The sequence below is a fragment of the Lepisma saccharinum genome, chromosome 21 (assembly GCF_977018435.1).
Source record: "Lepisma saccharinum chromosome 21, izLepSacc3.1, whole genome shotgun sequence".
NCBI lineage: Eukaryota > Metazoa > Arthropoda > Insecta > Zygentoma > Lepismatidae > Lepisma > Lepisma saccharinum.
In genome coordinates this window covers 32,582,373-32,609,434 of record NC_139249.1, presented here as the reverse complement: position 1 = coordinate 32,609,434, position 27,062 = coordinate 32,582,373, and the positions used below count along the sequence as shown (strand labels likewise).

The following is a 27,062-nucleotide window of genomic DNA, read 5'->3' as shown; positions in this document are numbered from 1 at the left end:
TAACTATTTGGAAAAAACATTTGCATAAAACTAAAGCATACTGTCTGCAATGTTTGAAAGTACTGTAGCTATGCTTGTTATAGCTTGCATGTGCAATTGGATATCCATTGTAAAAACTTCTTCTTAAAACAAAAATATGCACTAATTGATGCACTGATGCTTGTCGCTTCCTTGCAGTAAAATGTAAACTTAAATGCATATAAAACTAGTTCTTATGCATGACACAAAACTGAAAATGTATATAAGGACTATGGAAAAGTACTGTTTCCCATAATGCATGTTAAATGACCAAATAGATACACATGATAGGAGCTCACATGTGTATGTGTAGAAACACTGTAGCACAATTCTGTAATTATTGTTTGTGACCAGAACTGCTGTTTGTAGAATGTATGTTTTCTCTGCTTCCTCTTCTTTCTGGATTGCTTGTCGTCTTGACTGCATTGGGGCAATGTAAAAATGTAGTAAATTACCCGTAAAACTTCGGAGATGGGGAAAAGTTGTTGTTTTAACTGCAAACAGTGTGGAGGGGAATTTTATTTAGCTCCATCACTAGGTGTTGTTGATAATGTGTAGTCCGCTATATTGGGAAATGTATGGTTGTACATCCTTCATGTAAAAGGTAGTCTCCGTGCAGTAATAAGTAAAAATGTCTGCATGTCTCCCTCAAATTGGTGGTGACGAGTCTCTTCTTGAAATAGTACTTAAAATATCTGCATGTCTCCCTCGTAGAATGATACTCAGTCTTTCTGCCTGGTAATAGTAGACTGCTTGCGGATGTCCGTCATGAAAAATGCCCATGGATGGTGTAGGCATTGCTTGTCCATGGCGTTCCGTATAGACAGGTTAGGTTAAAAGGGAAAAATTATGACAAAGAAAGGAAATTGCAATAGGATGGGTATATATAATTCAAGTACGCATGTACACAAAACCAACTAATTTCCACTGCCTTTTCTTTTAAAATTAAATTAAATTGTCTCATCAAAAATAAAATATGATTAAAATAAATTGATAAAATAATTGCCATAACTTTTTGAAAATAAATAAGGAAAATTTAAATAAAATATCCAACCGTAATTAAAAATATTAATGTCCATGATTAATGTGTTGCCTTAACCTATTAATTATTACTGCGCTGCTCTGACTTAATCTGTTTAGAAAGCTGATAATGTTTATACAAATAATATCCTAGGGTTGCGGTTAATAAAACATTCCAAATAATAAAAACTAATATTGACATGGGCAAAGGGTTTAGAACTAATTCTTGAAATGAAATGTTCTTACTAATTGATTGATTAAGTTGTTTTAAAGCAAGTTCAAGCGGAGTCCATTGGGGAATAGTGAAATCAGATAAATTCTTGGGAATATTAGGTAGTAACTCAATTTCCTTCATTTTTACTTGTTCAAAAGCTAACATTCTTGTGTGTAAAATTTGTTGATCCACAATAATTTGCGAAAAATCCTGATAATTAAAAAATAAAGATTGGCCTTCGGTAAGCTGAACTGATCTATGCGTGTTCAAATTATTATTCAAATTCTGAATGACAATAAATTGACCTGAACCTGATATTAAAATACCATTGCGTGTTCTGATAAACTGAAATAATTTATTGTCAGTAATAGACTTTACTTCAAAACTACAAGAAACTGAACTGTTGTGTAGAAGTAAATCCTCTAAACACTGTACATCTCTATCGATGGTAACTTCACTATGCGAACAGAGATAAAAAAAGTTTTTAAGCTCGCATGCACTCTCAACAATTTGCACTAATCGTGGACTTCCCTTATGTTGCATACTGTAAGTTAACTCTGGGATTCTAATGCGAGACCATGAATTGTTATGCAAAATGCCTAAGTTAACTGCTCTAAAAATAGGAGCGATGTCATTCATCTGTACTAAAGGTGTCTCTAAAAGTAAATGAAATGATCTACTACTGGGTTCATAATTAATCAAATATACTTTGGTCAATGAATAAAATAATCCTATGTCTGTTTTATAAAGTGAATCTTTAAAATCGGGATGATGCTGAATAAATGTACGGAGCCAATTAGGAGTTAAAATGTGATAAGATAATTTTCCTGAGGCTATTTCCATAATTATAAAATCTAAACGCTCAATCATCTCAGAGGCGTGCAATAAGGCAACTATGTGTCTCTCTTCATTATAATCGTAACAAAATTTGGCTAATAATTCTTCCTTTAAATGCAAAACTGATTGCTTTAAAACTACCAAAATCCCATTAACAATGTTCACCATTTTTACTTGACTCTGTTTCATATTCTGTACTTCTTGAATAATATGATGTTGATTGGCTGCTAAAGTTTTAACTGATTGGGATAAATGATGAACTGACATGGTGTTGAAAACCGAAAGTCCTGCACTAAACAAATTTATTAAATTAAGAAAAATCTGCCTCTTTTCCCTGTTATGAATATTAGTAACATTCTGATATAAATTTTGGCAATTAGGCCTTACGTCTCCTACTGTAAATTTACATGGGAAATACTGAGAAATTTCGGTAAGATAATCATTAATTTTGGTGCTGGTATCATTATGAATGACTTTCCATTGCGCACATGCGGAATCATTGTCAGCCTGAATATGTGCATCGATGAATATATTCACAGTTGTAAAAATATTCTTACTACTATGAATGGTTAACCCTTGTCTCTCATAATATAAGCCTAATGATTTAAAAAATATGTCTTGCGACTGTTCATTGTTGGGTAAAGATCCACTAAAATGAATCAGGGATAGGAGTAGGATTAAAATCCAAAATAGGAAAGTAATTCTGCTAGTAGCCATGCTTCTGTAAAAAAAAAATTTTCCTGCATCAGTACAGCTTGACGTTGGGATATATACCTTAGTAAGGCTAAAATTATGCTGATGTAATAACAAAGTATGGGATCAGATAAGTAACTAGATCGATGTTAGGGAAGGGGTGGGAAATACCACATCAGCAATATCATGCGAAGGATGGAAAGGATACCGCAACTCTTCAGTGAGTGAAAATCATGGGCCACATAGATATCGAGCCGTACGATTTCTGGATAAGTGAATTGGAGAGAGTACCAGAAATCGCAGAAAACATACTCAACTACCTCCCCCTAGTGCTCCTGGGTCCAACGTGGGGTTGGAGAACCAAATTGATCGTAAATTATGCTATTAAGGATAGGGTGCTCCGAGAAATAGGGACCCTATCCCAACTGGAGGACCTTGTGCGGGAGTATTGGGAGGAAATTAAAAAACGGGAGCAGCTATTAACATCCTGTTCCCGAAACTTCCGCAGAAGGCTCTACCTCCAGCGGGAGCTGGATATGCTGCAGGAAGACTTCCTGTGGCTAGGGGACCTATTTCTCGGTTGCAAGGAGTGGAAAGTATTCGACTTCAACTTGGATTAGGGTAAGTGAACAAAATTTTCCTAAAACTGACTAATAATAATAATAATTTCTCAAATGCAACATTTGTGATAAACCACTCTGTTTAAATTTGGAAAGGCTAACGATGCCGTGGCGACTTTTGCTGCACATGCCTGTGCTAATCACCGAGGCTTAGCCTTGGCATGTTGCTGACAAATTTGATTACTCTAAGTGCATAAAGTGCTAAAATTGCCCTTTTGTAGAAATTTCCCTGATTTTATCAAAATTTCGTTTATCTCTATCCTGATTTAAACCAAATGTACGTCGATTTCCCAAAAAATTTACTTACTATAAATATCTCTTATGAAAAACGGGAAAATTTTTCGAGAAAAATGCAAAAAAAATTCGTCTTGTTGTTCCTTTGAAAATTATTGGTCGTGATTAGTCTGAAGTGCATAAATGCGACGTTTTATGGCAAAAGTTATTTATCTATATAGAACAAAATATCCCTAACATTGTTTACATGAACTTCTATCGTAAAAATCAAATTCTGATGGCTATATGTGTAACTAAACTGATTCCCTAAAATTTTAATGGACGACCGCCCCTGGCTGATGTAATCTCAATGCTAAGTGTTTTCTAAGCTTCCAGCGTGTTCAAAGTACTCGGGAGCTTCCGTGCGGAGAAAGGAATTTGCAAATTCAGCTGCGATGTATTTCTGCTTATCGTTGCATTCCGACGTTGCTTGTAAGGACTGAACTAATTTCTCTACAGCGACAGGCGTGATCGGCGACTTCGGGTAAGTTCGGGTTCCGTTCGGGATAGCGAACGAAAAAAATCGTTGCTTTGGGCAACAAGCAAAGGTGCGGAAGAAGAAAATGCAAGGCGATGGTTCGCTGACGCCCCGAATGACGCGTACATGTGTACAAAACTTTAAATTACTACGAACAAAGTGTAGTAAGCGCTGCGAGAGTTCGAAATAAAGTCAAGGTCTTTGAAATGACGTAATAAATGGGATGGAAAGAGAAAAACTTCGTTGTGCTTGCGACAGCGTGTTACTAGAACACTTCCGCGCTCGTAATAACAACAGTTGGAAAGCTGTTAGCAAACTAAATGACTAATAAACCTTGCATAAAGTACAATGAAACATAAAAAATGAATAAATTATACTTAAAATTGGAAACGTAATTAATATAAAATTCTAGGTGAACATGAAGTCGTAAAAAATATGGTCTGTAAACGATACAACAGGTTCGGGAACCTGAAAATTTGGCTTACTTTCTGCTTTTAAAGTAACACTTGAAACTTTCTCGACTTTTACTGGTGACTGATTCGCAAATAACTCTTTAATTTGTACAACTGGCTGAACACAGTGTGAAATAGGCAATTCACTTTCCATTTTGCGACTGTTTTGAACAAAATTAGGATCCTTGCTTACGGCAAATTTCTGAACTCTATCTTTAATGGATAAAATATTCTTCGGCAAATCTATACTGTCGTCTTTAGTGACTAAACTATTTCTGGATGCGTCTTGAACTTCTTCTTGTACCCTAGGTTGAATAATAATGGACTGAATTAGTGGAGGCGGCAGTGGCGGATTTATTGTTTTCAATGGTACCACTTCAACAATTGGTGTAACATCGTCGTAAATCTGATCAATGGGCGGTGAATCATTCAGTTTGCTTAACGGTAATTCGTTGGTACACTCATGGTCATAAGTAATAGATTTCTTGCGGTGACATTGAAAATAACAGATTATGAAAATTATAAAAATACTAATAATAAATGTTGTTAATAATAAAATTGTAATTATATTATAAGGATAGTCAAAGGACTTGTTCAACAGATAAATAAACTTAGAAGCTTTTACGTGTGGAAGTAATCCGTTTAAAATAACTAAAATCGCAATGATTTTCATGTTGCTTAGGCAATCAAAACAAACAGTTCTTCAAAGCTAACACGTACTTTAAGCCTGCCTAGTTTAATTAGTAGATAGTTTAACTCAACTTTTAATTATTTCTGACTCTAGGCTCAAATTATCTGCGTAATTTATTTATTTAATATAATTTATTTATTCTCTAAATTTATTAGCACTGTTTAACTTATGTTATTTTAAATTTTACTGCAAACTTCTCTTATTTAAGTTCAGGTGGTATCTTTACTTTTAAGTACTTAAATCAATCGAACTGTACTGAGGTACAAGGTAAGGAAAAAAAATTGAGACTGATTTACTCCTGACTACCTGAAATAAAATAATAACTATTATTTATGCGATCTTTAAATGCATTAAAATACTAACATCACTGAAACTTGAAGAATCTTTAATTCTCTCTACTCATTCTAAAATATGCTTAGCATATTATTGTGGCAAAGCTTTAAACTAAAACCGTTGTGGTTTAATCATAATCATTCTGCGATGGCAGAATGGATTTCCAGGATTATCGGTTGCAATCCAATATCCGAAGGAAAATACTTGTTAGTGGAGCGCAATAAATCTTGACGTCGACGTCTACATATTCATATAATATAAATATTCTCATAACTGGCGCTTAAAAATAAACTTTGCTAATATAATCATATACCTTCTTCTGAAGAGTAACTATAAAATTCTAGTGATGTATTCGCTGAGCTAGTATTATTACATACTGCAAAAACTTTTGTGCCTAAAGCACATTATTAAATAATAAGTCTGCTTTTAATTATTAATATTATTAGTGCTATTTTATTATAAATTATTAGTATGTCACGCAAGTGAATTAAAATGTTAAATCTGTTACTTATATAAATTTTCAATTTTAGTGACCATTGTCCGCGCGTGAGTCCGCGTTGTCCTCTTGCTGATCTTCATCTTCACCTGCCAAATTTTCTTCGCCTTCACCGTCATCTGGCGCATAATATTTTTTGAGTCTCTGGACGGCAATAGAGTCCACTACTGTCTTTCCGCGCTTATTTTGGAATTCCACCAGGTATGTATTCGGATTCTCTTCTCGAATAACTGTAGCTGGGCCTTTATAAATACCTGAAAAGCACCGTGCGGTTCCAATTTTCTGGGTGCTGTCAAAAATTAATACTTGATCGCCTGGTTGAAACTTGATCTGTTTCCTCTTCTGATCATAATATTTCTTCACTTCAACATGTCGTTTTGCTAAGTTATCCGTAGCATTGGTTCTTGCTTTCTCCAATACTCGGAACCGTACATCATTCTCCACATTTTCACAACTTGGTGTGTGCAATGCAAGCTCCCAGGGCAAAGTAGGTTGGAATCCATGTACTAAAAAGAATGGGCTATACCGCAAATTCTGATTCCTGGTAGTATTGTAACTAAATACACTTGGCTGTAAATATTGGACCCAATCTGTATGTTTTGAGTTGACATAACACTTCATTATACTCTGTAAGACCCCGTGGTTACGTTCCGAAAGACCTATAGAGTTATGAAGACCGACTGGTGAAAACTTGATGGTGATTCCCAATTTAGTGCCAAGTTCCTGGAAAAGCTTAGATTTAAATGCAGATCCCCGATCCGTGTAAATATCCTTTGGGGCTCCGTAGCGTAACACTATCTCTTCGTACACAAATTCTGCTGCTGTACTGGCCGTGCAATCTGCAACTGGTTTGGCTATTAAATAGCGCGTCCCAAAATCTGTGGCAGCGATTATGTATCGATGACGAAGATTGGATGAAGGAGGATATGGGCCTGAAAAGTCTAGACAAATCCTCTGGAATGGCTTCTGTGCGGGAAAGGTGCACAGTTCCCCTGCTGGTAGACCTGGACGGCGTTTATTCTGCTGGCATGTTATACATTCCCTAATTTTCCTCTGTATAAATAACTTCATATTTGGAAAATAAATTCTTGGTAAGGCCACATTATAACACTTGGTAAATCCAAGATGAGAACCTCCTATGGGTGAAGCGTGGAGTGTCTCAATCACAGAATCACGTAACGTCATGGGAATGCATAATAATTTCTTGGTAGTAGCTCCTAATTTCTGCTGTCTATACAATAATCCATCTTCCAACACATGATGATAGACCTGCCTCTGGATGTGTAAAGGTAATGTTCCATCGTCCCTGTCTGGGTCCTCCAAAACTTTAATAATTGGGCCAAAAAATGAATCCTGTCTCTGATGTACTGCGACATCTGTGCTTGCATCAAATAAAGTAAGTGTCCTGGGTTCGGGAATGTCCTCTTCAGTGTTGCCATCCTCTACATTTTCTCCACATTCTCTGCTGAGGGGATCGGCGATATTCTCCGTAGTTTTAACATGGATCGGTGTAAATGAAAAATCCTCCAAAAGGTTGCTCCATCGAAGAAGCTTTGAGCTCAAATTACGGGATGTCCTAATGTACGTAATTGCTTTGTTGTCTGTGTATAAATCAAAATGGCGCCCAACAAGATAAAATCTAAATGATTTGAAAGCATATAAAATTGCTGTTAATTCTTGCTCAATAACACTCAATCTTTTTTCAGTGTCGGTCAACGTTCTACTACAGTACGCACATGGCAAGTACTCTCCTTCTGCATTGGGCTGCATTAATACGCCACTGACCGCATGAGATGAAGCATCGGTGAAAACTTTGGTGTTCTTCGCTGGATCGTACGGTAACAAAACAGGTGCAGTAATTAAAGCTTCCTTTAATTTCTCAAATGCCGATTGTTGTTCAGGACCCCATGTAAATTTCTTGCCCTTACGAATTAAACCCTGTAATGGTGATGCAATATCAGAAAAATTCTTGACATATTTCCTCACATAGCTGCAAAGACCTAAAAACATTTTAACCTTCTTCGTGGTGGTGGGAACCTTATAATTCTTAATGGATGACAGTATTCTATCACTTATACGATAGCCATATTTGCCCACATTGTGGCCCAAGGCAATTGTCTCATAGTATCCAAATGAACATTTAGGTACAGCCAATTTCAATCCGGCAGATCGTAAACATTGAAACATTTTCTCTAAATTGACCAACATATCCTTAAATGTATTGGCAAAAACAAACATGTCATCGATATAAAAGGCGAAATTATTGTCGTTCATCCCCGCTGTAGCGAGCTGAACACATCGGGTCATTGCCGCAGGAGAAGTCACATGTCCCATAGGTGTAAAATTCATCGCAAATTGTCCCCTGGCTGGTATAGTAAAGGCAGTGTACTTTTTCGATTGTTCTTCTAATGGTATTTGAAAAAATCCCTGTTTCAAGTCAGCACTACAGTAGTAGCTCTTACCGGCCATATTGTGCAATATCTCTGAGATGTTTCCAATTGAAACTGCGTCGAAAACGGACCTGGCATTCAGTAATCGAAAATCTTGCACCATGCGATAAGCTCCTGATTTCTTCTTGACAAGAAAAACTGGTGAATTGTACGGTGATGTCGTAGGACTGATGACCCCTGCTTCTAGCAAGTTGTCAATTTGCTGGTTAATTTCCTTACGCAGGTGAACTGGTATAGGGTAGGCTGGGACGTGAAATTCCGAATCGTCCTTTAACTTTATACGATGCGTATAATTAGTGGCACAACCAATGTCTTGCTCAGACCAAGAAAATACATCTACATACTTCTCTAATAATTGCCTAAGTTGCAATTTCTGATCGGGTTCTAATGCTGGATTTATGTCAAATTTAGTAATGTCGTGCACTGGTTTTGTCACGGTGCCAGTCTCCTTGGTCACCATAACGTTAGGTCCTTCGTCGTCTGCAATATGACGCGAAGCTGGTACTGGATTTTGCCATGCCTCTGCGGTACCTAAGCGTGCCCCTTTTCTAATTTTAACTTTGTAAGAATTTGGATTAGTAATCCAAATTAAAAATAACTCCGGATTTACAATGGCTCGAGGCACCATTAAGCCTGTGTCCATTTGAAACTGTAAATCTGGCTCCAAATAAGTTAAATTTTGATTACTAGAATTTGTCAATTTGACAGGAATGCACAAATGAGATCTAGGTTTGATTCTTATTTGTCTGGAAGTTACAAATTCCGGCACATATAAATCCCTGATCAGACTAGCAACTTTTATGGAAACGTCAAAGGTCTTTCGGTGTTCCGTCCTTAATTGGTTTCGCGGAGGAGTACCAAATCTCCTCAATGTGAGTCGATTTTGATCAAAATCCAAATTTGCCTTATGCGCTCTTAAGAAATCGTTTCCCAGGATTGTCCCATGTTCAAAATTTGGAATCATCCGAAAAGGATGGGTAAAATTGCGGCCGTTTATTGCAAAAGTTAATAGGACAATCTCTTTAATTTCAATCTGTTCTTTGGCAACTCCCCGTATGGCCGTATGAATTTTGAAACGTTTGGCGGTTGTAGGAATGCCTCGATCACTGGTGACGGATACTTGGCTTCCGGAATCCACGAGAAACCTCTGACGTTGTCCCCCTAATACTGCGTTAATATAAATTAATTCCTCATAGGGGAAAGTAGAGACTGATATCTGTTTACCAACGAAATCTGCGCATACGTCTCTTCTATGGGCAGTCATTGTTCGTTTAAAGCCTCCGTGTTCTGAAAACAAGTGGCTGCTGTGTGATTAGGGTAATTACAAATTGAGCAGCGTGGTCTCCCCCGTTGCTCTTCCCTGTGTTCCTGGTCTCGCCCTGCTGAAGACGAGGAACCCCGCGAGTTCTGTCCGCGGAAGTTTCCACGTCCTCGCCATTGTTGGGTATTACCGTATCGCCTATTGCGATCTGAGTTGTTACCATTATGATTACGTCCATTCCTGTACCCCCTGTTGTATTGTCGTCTATTATTATTACCCCGATAGGAGCCTCTATAGTTATTACTTGACTGATGATTATCCTTATAAAAAGGTTCTCTAAACTGTTGTGGAGTAGATGAGTCGGTGCCAGGGTTCTGTTTTTGATCCTCCATGCTGTTCAATCTCAAAGTGAGACTGGCTAATCTCGCTTCCAGACCAGTTTCCTGAGCCTGGACTTGAGCTTTGGTATTGTGAGGATTGTTAAATAACTTAAGTTGCTCAACCTCCTTTTGCAATGCTTTAAATTTTGCCTCAATGTCTGAAGTGGGTCGCGCTTGCGCTGACTCAGCAGTAGCCAGATTGTTACTCTGCAGTAAAATCTGCTGCTGTTGCGAAAGTGCTGGTGTATTATGCAAAGGAGAGAATAAACTCTCTCTTTGCTCTTCGTACCTCAATTCCTTCAGCTTGCGCTGTCTCATCAAAAATTGGAGTTTCTCAAAGGATTTTAAATCCTTAAGCAACCCATGCACAGACTCATACTCTTTATGGTGGATATCTTTCATGTAATCCACCTGTAAGCCTAATATGATCTGCTTGATCTGTTGTTGAATACTCATTTTGGGGTCTGCCTTGAGTAGAAGTAATTGTTTGTCCCGAACATAATTCGTAACTGGCTCAGTTTCTTTGTGTAACCTATATCGAATTTGCTCCTCGATCTGGAGTTGATCCAAGGACCCTGTAAATTCGTCTTTAAATTTTTTCTGTATCTCCTCGTAAGTAACTTCCTGATTGTCTGTACCATCTTTCCAGGATTGGTACCACCGTAATGCTGGCCCGGCCAGAAGGGCTGGAAATAATTCTAGTTTACGGGCATTATTCCATCCATTTAATATGGCAAGGCTATCTACTTTATCTAAAAATTTTGAAACGTCCTCCCCGGCTATCCCCTGAAATGGGATACCCTCTAAAATAGTTGGGGGAACAAACTGCGACTGAGCCATTGTTGCGAATTGTGTTTGGTCTAAATCTCTAAAATCCTGATCCTGTTGCTCTAATTGTGGTTCACATCTCTGTTTTTCCAATAATTCTCGCTGAAGGCGTCTAGTTAAAATTGGGCTACGTTTAAACTTGGGGGTGGAACTTGCAGCTGGGCCGCTGACATCTAAATTAAAACTTGTAGTTCCTCGTGCTATATCCAATAATTTGTCTAATGTTTCGTCGAGTTCGTCAGCAAGGTGAAAGCTCGACATCTATCATGGCACCAATAACTTCTTCTCCCCCCATAAATGCAAAAGCTTTAAGCCCTATGTATTTTCAAAATAAAATATGGCAAGGACATACTAACAAAACTACATAAATGAGCAAAATATTAGGGTGAGTTTGAATTTAAAACCATGTAACAAAATTTGGGGTGGGGTTGAATTTAAACTGGTTAAAACTTTAACTGTAACTCTTTTCATTTTCTGAAAAAAAATGAAAAGACCCGCTAATCTCCACCACGTAACGAAAGTTGGGGTGGGGTTGAATTTTTAAACTGGCTAACAAACTCTTTTCTCATCGCATTTCCGAAAAAATGCATGAGAAGCCCCAGCAAATCCACCACGTAACGAACCTTAAAGTTCGTGGGATCTGAACCAGTTAACTGATGGGGTGATGTAAACTACTCATCATTCATCCTCTTGATGAGACCACTCGTCATTGACATGACGAGTTATTGCTTGGCATGCGAAAGGTACAAATTACACAAAGGAATTAAACTACTGAAAAGACAATGGCAACTCGTTGGATTTTGTGAACCGTTGAACCTGTATCATGGCTGGGTGTAGGATAATTACCTGTCTAACTGAAGTCTCTTAGCTGAATGAAAATAGCGAAGTCCTCTGTGCGCTTCTCTCCTATTTGTTGACCAGAGCGTGCTTCCACTATCGACCTCCTGCCTTGCTGACCTCCTCTCTCTACCAACTCAATTCCCAAAGTCCAGTCCCTTCCCAGCTTGTCTCACCTCTATATTCCCTGGCCATCGAGCTCTTCCTCGATGCCGAATCGCCGAATCGTGTTTATTATCATAATTGCTACCATGCAAACCGCTGACTCTAAAACCAGAAGTGTTACCTATTTCCTGAATGCTCAGGAGGTTTGCATGGCACAACACAATGCATTGTAAACATGCCTAAGAGGCTTGAGACAGCTGAGAGAAAAACAAGTGAATGCCCTGGTCAACATGAAGCGTTCAGAGAGACTTAATAAAATAAACATACAATCCTATGGATTGATACGGTACGCAGAACAACTAGTCCTAGTTAATATTCTTAGTACTAAATCAAATAAGTTCTCCTTTAAGTACTAGCCAATGAGAACTTGGATCAGTTCAATTTTTTCACCAACAGAATCAAATGTAGTTTTAGTTAGGTCAATACAAAACAAATAAATTTCAGTTCCAGCGAGTAGTGTTGAAAACAAACAACTACTTTAATTGCAATAATATTAGTAAAAATGAGAACTGACTCAAGCTCAGATCAATACAGTTCAAGTTAGTAGCAACAAGCAAAAATGAACCAACTGCAGTTCAGGTTAATGATAGAACGAACCAGCATCATTTAGTACTACGAACCAGAAAGAAACAGCTCCCTTCATTACTAGCCAGAACAAAATAGATTGAATTTTTATTACCATTATGAAACAGTTTCAGTTAGTACTAGCCAGAAAGAAACAGTTCCAGTCAGTACTAGCAAGGGCGAAACAGTTTCAGTCAATGCTAGCAAAGACGAAACAGTTCCAGTGTGTACTAGCAAAGACGGAAACATGTCAGTCAGTACTAGCACGGACAAAACAGCATCAGTCAGTAGTCGCAGAGACGAACAGTTTCAGTCAGTACTACCAACGACGAAACAGTTCCAGTCAATACAGACCAAGACGAAACAGTTTGTCAATACTGGCAAAGACGGAACAGTTTCAGTCAGTCCTAACCAGGACGAAACGGTTCCAGTCAGTCCTAGACAGGACGAAACAGTTCCAGTCAGTCCTAGCCAGGACGAAACAGTTCCAGTCAGTCCTAGACAGGACGAAACAGTTCCGGTCAGTCCTAGCCAGGACTAAAACAGTTCCGGTCAGTCCTAGCCAGGACGAAACAGTTCCGGTCAGTCCTAGCTAGGACGAAACAGTTCCGGTCAGTCCTAGCTAGGACGAAACAGTTCCGGCCAGTACAAGCCGGGACGGAACAGTTCCGCTCACTACTAATCAGAACGAAATTGATTAATCCAAACGACTGTCCTGAACTAGACAGAACTGAGATATTAAGTTAGTACATAAGTAGTAATAGTAAGCGAATGTTCCTCACTACTTTCATTCCGCCTGCTTTCCAAATTGTGATGATCATGAATTGAAATATAATTGTCAATAAGCAAATCAAATCTGCTTCCCATCAAGATAATTCCTTCCTTTAAAATAGCGCAGATATATCATAAGAAATAATGAAAGTGGCGACAATTTGCCTACTATTGTCTTTAACGTTGGCTGTTCTAAACGGAGCAAAACAGATCCAGTGAGTATCAGGCAGATGGAAGTCAGTACTAATCAGAACGAACCAATACCAGCCAGTACAAGTCAGAACAAACTAATTCCACGTTACAGTCCCAAAAATACAGCAACTAACATGTCACCAGAGTTGTTCATGAAATCATTGGTTGCATAAGCTTTATTCTTCTCGTTGTTAAGTTTCCGATACGCGGCAAGAGAAAGACTATTCTGTTATACACCTTTCAAGATGATCCTAAGCCTGTTTCGATATTCCCGCCAAGAAGGCGCCACTTGTCCGTGTATTTTATGTCCTGGAAACCCAACACCTGTCAGGCACGTACAGAACCATCAAATCCGTTCCAGCCCATCTCTTGAGACCGCAGACCATCCACTAACCAGTCACATTTGAATTTTAGATCAAGACTCCTTTCCTCAATCCCGGCACTCTCATTAACCGAAAAAATCCCCTCCGTTTGGAAGGCGAAGTTCGGCTCATCCGCCCAGAATCGTGAGGGAAATTCAACGGAAATTACACATGGGTATGACGTCAGCAAGATAACGTCAAACAAGAGTTGGAATCATCCTGAAATCGCTGACTGTGTATATTTGAGTACCAGATTGCAGTTTCTGCGAACTGAAGGAAACGGCTAGTGACTCTTCGCTCTCGTTTCCCTAGCGGTTAATTTCATTTCAACTGGTATTTCTGGATGGGTACTTCTTGAAGAGCGGGCTCGAACAAGATTCGAACTGGGTCGTTGGCAATCAACGCCATTGCTCTGAGCTATCGAACCTGCACTGGTTTTGTCTGATTCTTCCCTTTCTCTGTTTCACCTATATTGGAACTCCCTCTGTCGGCACCGCCAACGGGATCCGTCACCTTTGAAGCACTGATCACATCAACAATTCGAACGCGGAACTGGAATGTTACCTTATAATTTGGCATACTCAGGAAAAGTATAACGTATAATTTTAATATTAAATTTCTGCGTAGTACATTTTTGAGGAACATGTGTCTATCCAAGAATATTGTCTAGGAAAGAAACGTTAAATTGTACTACAATTTTTCTCGGGAATCTCTAGAGCAAGTCCGCTCATAGGGGGAAAAGCTGCTAGCTGTGCCCTCCAGTCACTTACTTCCCCTCTCACGTGTTCATTGGTCGAGCTCTACCTGCGCAGAGGGCTTGTTTTCGCTCGCAGGCACCAGAGATTCCCGCGGCAGACTGTTAGACCGATTTCATTTCAGTCTTGTATCGGTAACAGCTATAGTTCTTTTCAGTTCTTACAGCGGGCGCTCTAGAAGCTGGCAGGGGAAGTGGGGAGCGGGGAAGCGACCAATCCAGCACGATAAGAAACGCAGCGGCCAGTAGAACGAGTTTCACGTAGTACTTTTTTCGGCCGCGTCGTGTCTCTCGGCGCCACTGCTGTTGTCTGGTTGTTCTGTTGCGTAATCCCCGATCCCCACTTCCCCTGCCAGCTTCTAGAGCGCCCGCCGTAAGAACTGAAAAGAGCTATAACTCTTAACCATAGCTATTTCGTCTTTACTGTTTGGATAATTGTGTAAACTATCGAATAATCTTCCTAATGAAATTCACTGTTGCTTTTGCGATAATGTTATTCCTACTCTAAATATTATTGGTGCGAATATAGAAGGGATTGTTGCTAAAGCGGCCGCCCTGTATGAAAGATACCCTCTTTAGTAAGAGTAATTTACCGTTATTGTTACTAAAATCTTTTGTCATAAATGGATCTCACAAGTGCTAGTTTTCATCGCTTATACACAGCAATCTGTAGCTCCGTTTCAAACTACATCTGGTGACTTTTAGTATAACTTCTAAGTATTAGATTGGAGGTAATACTGTGTATATTTTCTGGATATGTTTGTTTGCTTATGTGCGGACAATCATTAACAAGCAGAAATATTTAATAATAAATAAAATCTTAAAATATAAGAAAAACTGCATTGGCTTCCAGAAAATAATTTAAAACGCTCACAATTACCTAAAATTACAAAACAATCCACCTATCCATGGAAAATGATGAAAAATGCACAAAAAGATGTCGACTTCGTCTATGCCTTTATTTAAGCAATTATTTCAGGATACACATTTTTAATATTCGAGCAATCTTTGAATCTTTATTGAGATGAGATGCAAAATTACCCAATGCATTGCCGTAGTAAATACATTGCTGTTTATAGTACTGGAATAATGGTACTATACTCTTTCCCGGTTATCTCTAGAGCAAGTATTCTTGCCCATTGTGATATGTCGCACGACCCCCTTCCCATTTAAATTTCTGAAGTTGAATTCAAGATGGCGGACATCAAGATGGCTGCCGACCATGCGGGTGACGTCAATGTGGTTCCTCCTTGGCCAGTCAACGATTGGTCATAGCCATTTTCACGTTCCATGCCGCAGTGGCCTTGTACTGGGGGTGTTAAGTGACTTATTGAGCCATAACTTTGTGGTATTGTTAACTCTGCAACAATTAAAGTTAGGTGAAAACAAATGTCACAGTTGTTTTCCTGGTAAAATTCTAGCCCATTTTGATATGTCGCACGACCTCCTTCCCATTGAAATTTCTGAAGTTGAATTCAAGATGGCGGACATCAAGATGGCTGCCGACCATGCGGGTGACGTCAATGTGGTTCCCCCTTGGCCAGTCAACGATTGGTCATCGCCATTTTCACGTTCCATGCCGCAGTGGCCTTGTACTGAGGGTGTTAAGTGACTTATTGAGCCACCCTGTATTACGAATCTAAACGCATTATGATCCTGTCAAAACTACTGGCTATATGTAGCTATATTATAAAGATTAAAAATGTATGCTTTATTTCTCGACTTGGAGGTCACATAAATACAGAATAGGGACCTCCCTGATAGCATACTGGTAGCGTCATCGCCTTGTAATCAAGGGGTCCGGGATTCGATACCCGGTGAAGGCGCATAGTGCTTTGGATTCCACTTTAAACTATAGGTCCAGTCCCGATTAGCCTTACTGTGCATAAAGTGGACTTAAAACATGAACTCAATCAATCAATCAATCAATAAAATACAGAATGGACGTAAGGGTGTGAATCGCATTGGAGGATTTAGCGGGATGATTAAGTAATATGAAAAGTATTGATAATATTATATCACATCAAACTAATATTTTACTATATTTTGCCAGATCGTAAAATATTATTACAAATACACTAATCGGAACTAGATTTACTGTACATCAGAATTCGAATCCGGACCCTCTCTGTTTCCAGGCAATAGCGCTAGCTGATGGACATAAAGCGAGTACATTTCAAATCAAATATGTTCAATGTTAGTCGTTTAAGTAAGGAATTTTGTACTTTATCGGAATTTATTTTTCTTCAAGTTATCAACTTTCTGCACTGTTTTCAACACTTTTACGCCAATTTAGGTGTAACTTCCTTTCGTTATCAAGCAACAATAGAGCTTCCTCATGCATTGTTGGAAACTATCGAGTAAGGAATTTTGTACTTTATCGGAATTTATTTTCCTTCGAAATCTCAACTTTATGCAATCCCCCCTCTCCCGTTCTGATCACGCCAAGCGACTTTTTTTAACTTTGCAATCCAAAAGTAACGGTTTTCAAACGGGCTCCGTACGGCAATTTTCGCCCTTAATTTTCGTTCCTGATCACACGCTAATGCAACGTCCCGTGAATCGAACGCGTGACCTCCCTGTAACGTCACCGGTCAGGCTACCTTCCCACCTTTTGTCATTGTCACCCTGGCCTATCGGTTAGCGTTTTCCAGCACGTGGAGCAACGATTTATAGTATAGTATATCCAATATATATATAGCCCCAATCCCACCACTCACTCACTCACTGACATAAATGTTCTCCATGAAGGAAGCCCCGGAGGCGAAAAACGCCCGATTACGACCCCCCATGAAATCGTCCCAAAAGACCGAGAAAATTCAAAAATCGCTCAATCGGCCCTTCCTTAAGGGTGAAAATGCCCTTTTTTCACGTCCTTAGCAACCGTTGCCACGGGCATTTCTTTTGCACACATTGTTTCCTTCAATTCTTAATTGTCGAGATACATTATATTTCTCACAGATGAATAACACACAGATGAATCAACTCCTGGTTTTGAAAAGGTGCCTGAAACAAGGGTGACATCTACGTACACAATAAGGAGTTTCAGCCCAGATACAATTACGTATATATTGTTATACTCAATGCGTAAATATCTGCATCGTCCTTGTTTCAACTAAATGTTTAGGGGGTATAATGACATGCAATTCCTTAGAGCTTGCCGTGCTTGTTGTTCACCATGGAAACGGACGTTGCTAGGGAACTTAAAGAAAGTTTATTTTCACCCCGAATGCTACTGTAAGGGAATTATGCTAGAGTTTTCGATTGATTGATTGATTGATTTGGTGTTTTAAGTCCACTTTGTGCATAGTATTAGAGTTTTCGAATTTTAAAATGTGAGCATCAGAATTCATTGCAGAGGAGAGATAGAAATTTGCGAAGAATGAAGGAAAACATTTCTTTATTTCAATTATGTTTAAAAATGTAAAACTGACTACAGAAGTAAAATGTTACTTTTCCAATTCGTTTACATAAAACATCTAACTAACTATCCTGAAACTGTTATTACTTACCCAGCTTATTATTAAGAAAGAAACCAATAATATTTTGATTATTTGTACATATTACAGCGCATACACACATAAATTTACGTTTAAAACTTTCCAAATAAGCGAACCACGTCGGCGAGCGCACGAGACGTGGCCACAGGCCACGTCGAAAGTGCGCGAGTCTATATATAAAATATAACATTATATTTCCAGTGTTGGGTATTTCATATGCCTACGGCATATTCTGTTCCCCTCTGAGAAAAAAAACATTCTGTATCCGCCTATGGAGAATCCATTATGAAAAAAATGTTCGAAACCGTACGTGTAAGTTGGAGCAGACAGCAATGTTGCCAGATGGTGAAGCTAATTGATTCGAAGAGCTGAATGGGGGTCACACTGAAATATTCAAAAGGTGGAATCAGCGAACGGAAGATGTCTCGCCCCTCACTCCCAGACAAGCCCCCATCCCGGTCTGTTGCTAATGACTTACGAATTTATTACGTAAGCCCTTAATAGGGCTCTTTGGAACAGTACTGACGGAGAACATGAAATAGGCAATGTTTTTCTTGCTTGTCAACTTCGAGGAGCAATTAAGAGCTACACAAGAGGAGTTCTGTTTGTTGTCTTTTTTAAATTTTGTGTAAGTGGAAGTCTAATTGGCCTCCATTTTCCATTTTATCTGCCAATATTGTTATGAGTAAAAGCATTTAACGCAGCTAATAATATAACGACTATTCACACAGGTTCCCGTTCGCTGAGCAATAAAAATAATGAAATTCTAAAGTGATACGTGTACCGTTCTTCTTTCCTGACACATTTTATATCCATTTAATATACCTACAGACAGAATGTGAATTACGGGAAGTGACAGTGACAGTGATGTCATAGACTCAATAGAGGAGATTTTTCAAACATGTCAGTAATGACTTTATCCCCCCTCTCACGCCACCACCACCTTAAAGAATAGTCGCCATTTGAAGCAAATAGTTCAGAAATGCCAACTCAATCATGAAAGGGTCAACGAATTTAGCAGTACTATATAGTTTATACCAGGTGGTTATAATTAAAGTGACGGTGTTCAGAGTGGTACAGCACGGGCTGTAATGAGAGTAGCAGTATGAAACTTCGTAGATATGCTAATGAAGCAATGCGCTGGCGAATTATGAAAAAAAAAAAAAAAATAGTTCCAATTCTCGCCACCAGGGTAAAAATGGCGCTGTAAGCAGTCAAAACGTGGAATTTTCCGTAACTCTGACGTCAAAGTCGGTGACATTGCCTAACCATTGTGTGAGCTCCCTGGTTGTTGTTGGTGACGCTTGTTGCTTTTTCCTTTAGTAATGTTCATGTAATTCGAATACTGAAATTATAGCGATATTTTATTACAAAGAGTATTGTTTTCTGCGATTTATAGTGTTTTTCCTGTAACTATACCAAGGTTTGACTGCTTACAGCGCCATTTGTTACCCTGGTGGCGAGAATTGGAACTATTTTTTTTTTTTTCATAATTCGCCAGCGCATTGCTTCATTAGCATATCTACGAAGTTTCATACTGCTACTCTCATTACAGCCCGTGCTGTACCACTCTGAACACCGTCACTTTAATTATAACCACCTTGTACAACGCAAATTTGGTGCACTCATTTTCACGTTTTGTAAAATTGTTTTTAAAAATTTTACTAAGAAGAATTAAACACTAATGACGCGAAGTAATAGAAACTTTTACTTAAAAACAATTGAACAATGTCGGACGATCTATATCTTGGAGAAGAATGCTATACAAAGAAGTAATTGATGGATTAGTGATGTGACTAGTGAGCTCTCGCTCATAGCACCATTAAGCCTTGTTTCCATGATATGAAAAACTCAATATGCTGACCAAGGCAGTAATTTATTTTATTATAAAACATAAAGATAAAAGGTAAAGTCGTCCCCTGTGCATAGCACCACCCATTAAAGGCGTATAGGGGGTAACGCCCCACACTTTCTTGATCCGGTCGTGAGTGGGGGTGATGTGATCAGCATCACGCCCCTGACCACCTCTACCCCCCCCCCCCCAGGGTTTCCCCCAGGTACCCATGTTATTCGACGCTGGGTGGGCGCCGGGGCCGCTTCCATCGTTAGAAAAGTTCCCGGATTTGAACCGGCCGGGGATCGAACCCGGGACCTTTAGCATGGTAGTCAGACGCGTTACCAACTGAGCCACCGCGGCCACTATTATAAAACATAAACTAAACGTAACGTTTCAACCTTCTTGCAAAGTCTTCTTCAGACTCTGTACCAAGTACAAATGTAACAAGGTACATAAACAGGACGATATATATATATACACAAACATTACTCCCTCCAGCCTATTAGAAAGTTGTTCTGGAACATTCTAGCAGGTGGCTTTCCCTTGTCAACTGTACTTTCACCTTCATTCTTATTCCTTCTTCTCTCATCTGTCTCTCTTGTCCTATCCACTCTTTCTAACACCTTCTTCCATTCTTTGTTTAACTTCAGTCCCCCATTCCAGTTCATTGTGTCTTCTTCTCTATTTCCTTGGCTTCCTTCCATTTTCTCACTAGTATTCTCTTCTCCCTTCCTATCTGCTTAGCCTCATCTCACTCTATGTCATGTCCTGTTTCTCTCGTATGTTTAAATATCGTATTTCTCTCTCTCTTCAGTCGTACATCATCCCTATGTTGTTTCAACCTGTCTTTCAGCCTCTTTTTCGTTTCCTCCTATGTACACACTCTGACATTCTTTACATTTCACTCTTTTTCACTCACTAGTTTTAGGACGTACAGTCACGAATACGACTGGTTGTAATAATCCTATTGAAATTAAATGTCATCATCACAATCCAGAACTGTCCGTGCTTGTACCTTGCACAACCTTATTTCTTTGCTGCTTGGAGGAAAGATGTTTCTTCAATTAGACCCACAATTTATTTTTTGAAATGTTTCTGTGAATCGATTGTATAACTAAAGAGTTTAACATTAGCACAAAAACTAATAGGCCGTAGTCACAGCAGTATTGGAATTCGCAGTTAGAATTTAGCTCTACTAAATGCCCAGAGATATTTGGTGGAATATAACTTTTTGGTAAGGTACAAATCGAATGTTAAAATTTTAACTTGGAGTCAACCATACCAGTGAAAATTAATGTTCTAAATTAATACAATGGTTTCGTTCAGTAATATAGAGCGCGCGCACGCTACACACGCACACACATTCACACACCCACTTATATATACATACATACTATGATTCTAGTTATCCAAACATGCTGCATTGCCCTACAAGCTAGAGAATCTCCAGTCTTTTTGTAAATTATTTTTTCTTTTACTTACTGACTAGTACAGCAACTTGCAGATCACTGTTGCCATCATTATTATAATTAAAATCCAGCCTTGCACCCATTTTTCAACTTACCTGAAATGGAACAAAATACTGATTTAGAAAAATTACAACGAACATTATTATTCTGTCGTACAATAATAACAATCCATTATTATAAATAATTATTGCATTGGCTGATTGTTTTCAACGTGAGGAGTATGTTGAATCGGGTCTGAATTCTGGCTTATATTCTTGAATCATGAGTTATGAAGTAGATAGGCTTTTGTATTATACCGTTTGATACTTTTTAAATAAAAATATGAAGTATGTGTCATAATTCTGTTTCCTATTGTTGGATTATAAATTCTAATTGTTTAATGGTATTCTTTAACAAAATAAACAGAACTTTTACTGAGCAGAAGAAATTAATATATCATAATTATTTTTCAAATTATTCCTTAAATAAACATAACTGGTTGCCTATTAAAGTTGGTATCATGTTAAAGAAGCAACCATGTTAATAAAGTTCACATTGTTAAATCCTAAAGAGAGAAGAATTGTACAAGTGAATCAAAATTCTGTTTCAAATGGTTGAATCATATTTTATATAGAACATTGCAGACGAGTCATTCGTTATTGTAAAAATATAAAGGAAGGAACTCATTGGGTAAAAATTCTGTTTCACATTACAACAGCCCTCTAAGGGCCAGGCTCTACCAATGGCTTTTCTCTTAGTGGCGCGTCGTCAGCGCATCAAGTCCCATCGCCGCTGTTTCCTGGTTTTCGAGGGGAAAAGTCTGCCACTCTTGCTTTCAAGCAGCTCTTCAGTTGTTTTTGTGATACCGTGTCAAACCAATTTTTGGAGCTCCCAGCAGCAATCGAACCCGGATCGCTCGCACCAATAACCATTCGACTAAGCTGAGGCTGTTAGAGCTCCGCCCTGCCCCACACACCCTTCGCCAGCAAATGAGGTATACAAATTGACTTTCAGCGCATTTTTATATGGTATTTAGGTATATACCAAGATAGCTTCAGACCAAAGCGACTCGTGGTTTTTGCACCGAAATGACAAGCGACAAAGGACACCAGCCCCTTCAGTCTAAAGGAAAGCATTCACCGCGCATGCGCTAACAACAGACCTAAGCAAAACTATGCAGAGCATTGAGAAACACTCCGAGCAACATGCAAACGACGCGTGCAGCTTGTCGTGTCTCTTTGGTTCGAAAGGTTCCATGTTTTTTTTTTTTTCTGAAGGTTGCTTTCCAAGAGACACGTATCTCTTGTCGCTTGCCTCTTCAATCTGAAAGCTTCCTAAGTGCGAGTGCCCCATCCTCCAGAACATTTCTAACCTCTGCTTTAGCAGTATTCTTTTCTGGTGTCCTTCCTGTCACTAGTTAGTTACTTCACATGCCAATCCTTGACTTATAAATATCTTATTATTCGTTTTAAACTAGAATTAGCCACAGCTATAGCTTCTGTCTAGTCTTACGGCAATCGGCCTACATGCTGGCAAGGGAAGTGAGGTTCGGGGAATAAGCTGCAGACCAACCAGGCAGCAGCGGTGGCGCTGCTTTCACTTTATGTACAAGTAACAGTTATCTTAGGAATTCTAACTGAATTGTAACTATACGCGTGGCCATGAAATTAGGCGGCTGGGCAGAATTGCGCTGATTCCACATATGGGAAAAGCAAAGCGAGAGCGGAAAACTGTGTGGCAACGTCAACCGGGGCGGCGTTGCCTAGTTCGAGCGTCAGACCTCTCTCCGGGGCACTTTTGTGTAACCCCTGACCTTTCGAGCAAACATTGTCAGTTTGTATTTCATGGATTACAAAGACGAAGTCTACAACGAGATCTTTCATTCTCTTAAACCTCCGAATACAAGAGGTTTGCTCCGACGTTGCAACAGCGCGAACTTCTGCCACCTGCCTAATTTCATGGCCGTGCATTTAGCTACTTTTAAAGTAAATAGCTGTGAGTGTAACAGTTACTTTTTTGGCAATAGAAGTTATGTTCTCAACAGTTAATTTACGATACTGAAATTGCTAACCTGAAAATTTGTAATGGGCGTGAAGAGGTCTATTTAGAACATACATGCTTAATTGCAAATTCGTGCTTTCTAATCCCACTTGAAGACTTCATTGGTTTGTTTCATCTAATTTTTTTGTAGTAATAATAGCAATATACGAAGACTTATGTAGCAGATACATAAATAAAACACATTAAGTCTTCGTGTAGTTGTTTATTACAATTATTGATCATTGATTGCGTGTAGTGCTTGCAAAAAAGTTTCCAGCAAAAATGAACTGTATAAGTAAGTTAGTTAGTTTTCTAGTAGCAGTAACTGCAATAGTGTTACATATACGAATAAATGTAATCAACCAAGTTATCGTTAATGTAACTCATTTACTTTTAAAAAGTAAGTTTCCGAACACTGATGTTGCATAGTGGTACGGATCCCACTTTAAAACTGCAGGCCTCCTCTCGATTACCCGATTTGTACAGTCACCGGCAATACAAATGGGACACCTATATCCTTAAATACTCGCTTCCCCGCAAGGCGTTGTGTGTGTTGCCTAACCCTACAGCGATAAGTCGATTTTAATAGTAATTTTTCAAAGACAATTTCTACAGCCGTCGTACAGTTAGGTAACACACATGACGCTTAGCAAAGAAGCGAGTATATCAGGATCTATATCCTGTCCCGTCTATCTCTGTATATTCTGTCTCGGCTATTTCTTAAGCAAGGCCGCGCATAGCGACAGAAAAGGGGAAATCGAGTGGGCAGAGCGAAGCAGTACCGTAACATACCCTTCGGTATGTGGGATTGAACTGGGTGATGCAGCTCACTGATCATTCATCCTTGATGGTAGAGCAACTCGCTACTCATGGTGAGCTTGATGGTAAGGTGCGAGAGGTACTAATTGCACACTTAATGACAAAACACAACACTTGAGTTTAAACCCCTAAAGACTGGATCAGCATGTTGAAAGGAAATACCTGCGTCTTGCTGTGGAAATGCTCCTTCGACCGCTCAAATGAACGAGGTGTCCGTTTATCGTGCGAGCCTGAATGCCCAGACTCCTCTCTCCTCTCTGACTGATAATTTAGAACTGGCCGCTGGCTTAGTACTGACCACTGACCTCTCTCTTCTCAGATATTTATTCAGATTGCTTTTACTAAACAAATGCAGTTTCAGACCTGTAGTTTCTTCCTCGATTCCTCGACACCTGTTTGCAGCGATGTCGATCAAGGAAGCTCGGCAATGTCTGACAAGGCATTCGTTAGATGGTTGTAGCAATTTCCTGATTGGAAAAGTGATGGATAAATGTCTTGGATTGTAGAGTTCGTTGTACGTTACATTTAAAAGATTCTACAGGTCGTTACGGTACACGCTGCTGGGAAGACTGGTAACTGCAGTCGCTATCCGTCCCTCCACGGAATCCCGCCCCTCTCACGTGTTTATTGGTGGAGCCGTCTCGTGTCACTACCAGTGTTGCCACAATATCAGGGCACAATTTCCCTTTCCAAGGGACACAATTTCCCTTTTTGGACCAATTTTTCCCTTCACCTAAGCAAATTATATAATAATTAGTAGTAATAGTAGTAGTAGTATTATTAGTGGTGGTAGTGGAATTATTCGTTAGAATAAAAAATATTTTTTAAAATTTTCACATTTCAGTTTCATCAGTTCCTGATCAGATGTCCCAGTTTAGAATCCTGGTCAGGAATCTATTTAGACGTTAATCCTCGTCGTTACTGTTTATCCAAAGATGCATAAAAGCAACGTACAATAAACTTAAAGGAGCAGAAACAAGTAGATATTGAAAAATAAATAACATAAAAAATGGGGATATGAAATTCGAAATTAACATAAACTGTAGTAATGTAGTCTGATGACTTTAAAATTTCCCTGCAATTGTGGTATTTTTTATTGAAATTCCCTTTTCTATTTTGGCTAAAATTTCTGTCCGAATTTCCCTGCAAAAAGGGAAATTTCCCTTCATGTTGCAACACTGGTCACTACTTGCGTAGAGACTTGTTTTCGTTCACCTGCTCCAGAGATTCCTGGGAGAGAGTATAGGTGTCCTATTTTTATTGGCGGTGACTGTACACAAAGTACTTAAAATTCTTTAAAATAAGTAAATCATAGATGAAAAATTGTGAAGTGTACGCTCCGTACCAAGACCTTAATATCAACAAGGTTATAGATATTGTAGCGGGTTTTCTCTAAAAACAAGATATTTCTTAAAGATTTATGTTGTCTGGACTGCTGTGTACGAGAAGGACAGAGAATCACTGTGTGTCATTTCCACATGACCTTCTTTCATCCGTCTCCTTCACCCTACTCCAAAGGAGTATGACAGGGGGCATTGGCTAATGGTTTTCCCGTTAATAGAAGATATTGACGTCTTGGAAATGGTTTGTGTTTGTCCTCGTGGTTTCCGGTTTTTTTCCCGCCCCACTCCTCTTGCCTTTCTTCTGTCGAAGCCAATAGAGACGGCGCTTGGAGTTGATGGACCCTCAGAGACCTATAGCGGACAATGGCGATGCCGAGTGAAAGGACTGGTAGGCCTGAATGGAGAACCTCATTCGGAGAAATATGCAGGGAGATTGAAAGAATCGAAGCTCAATTTTAAGTGCTTATATTGCAGATTAAGTGTGTAATGTCGCTTATGTGTAACATTCTTATTGTCTCATTTTGCGTTGCCTATTCCTATCGTGATTTTTTGTGTATTTTCTTATTTTACGTCATCTATTTCTACCGTGGTTGATTTTGAATACTTTTATTTTGCATTGTCTATTTCTACTCATGTTATTTTTTAATATGCTTATTTTCCTATTGCTGTGGCTATATATTTCTTATTTTTTGTTGCCCATGTCTACCGTTGCTATTGTTTTGTACTTTTCTAATTTTTCCGAGGCATATTTCTACAGTGATTATTTCTTGTAATTTCTTATTTTGTATTGTCTATTTTTTATGTCATTTATATCTACCGAGTTACTTTCCATTTGTTTTTCTAATTTACTTCCATTACTTGTACTAGGACTATTTTTTATATTTTCCTTATTTTAAGTCTCTTATTTGGGAAGAGGTATTTGTTCTTATTTCCCAATCCGGGTTATTTTTTATATTTTTATTTTATGTCGATTATCTCTACCGTGGATATTGCTATATTTTTTTTTTTGTTTTATTTTCATCGCTTATTTGCACCGTCTTATTTGTTCATTTTTGTATTTTACGTTGTCTATTTCTACCGTGATATTTTTTATTTTTTTTTATTTTACATCGATTATTTTTACCCCAATTACTTATATATTTTTAATTTTACATTGATTATTTATACCCTGTTACTTTTTGCAGTTGTTTTCGTATTTAACTTCGCTCTTCTATCTCATTAGGTTATTCGTAACGACGAATATTAATAGAGATGAGATGGAGTTAATGAAAATACACAAAGGAGCACGATAGTGTATGTCGCGTCTTCTATTCAGAGACTTCGTTGGTAAAAATGTACGTCGAGCATGTCGATAATAAGTAATGTTACCTTTACCGACTTGTAATC

General features: G+C 38.7%; 1 protein-coding gene across 1 annotated transcript in view; it reads right to left on the bottom strand.

Annotated features, from left to right (window-relative positions):
- The window catches only part of LOC146004129 (uncharacterized), a 619,261-nt gene that overhangs the window by 404,806 nt on the left and 187,393 nt on the right, over nt 1-27,062 (bottom strand). The gene's annotated exons all lie outside the window — the stretch shown is intronic.